We start from the raw sequence: 380 nt of genomic DNA, 5'->3' as shown, positions 1-380 counted from the left end.
GAAACGGTCCTCCATAAAATGTGCTGCACACATCTGAATATTTGGTTTGAACTGTTCTGGAACTGTGTTGTAAATACAACTTAACCACTGATTTATAGTTGTGTCCTCTTTTGGAAGACCAAACAAAGTAGCTTCCCTTTCACAAAGAAACACACCACGTCTCCATGACATGGCGGCGGCAACAACAATACTACAGCGAGAACTTTATGCACCAAGAGCTTGGAACACTCCAAAGAGAAAGGAAAAATTGAAATCGCATCATATGACCCCTTTAATATAACATTCTTTGCAAGTACGGATCTTTAAGAATATACTTTTAAGATTTGAAGTACACTACATGTGCACATTTAAGGGCACTTCTTTTTAACAAGGGTACTACT

This window comes from Sinocyclocheilus anshuiensis, unplaced genomic scaffold (genome assembly GCF_001515605.1).
Source record: "Sinocyclocheilus anshuiensis isolate Anshui unplaced genomic scaffold, SAMN03320099.WGS_v1.1 scaffold275, whole genome shotgun sequence".
Taxonomy (NCBI): Eukaryota; Metazoa; Chordata; class Actinopteri; order Cypriniformes; family Cyprinidae; genus Sinocyclocheilus; species Sinocyclocheilus anshuiensis.
This window is presented reverse-complemented; position numbering follows the sequence as displayed.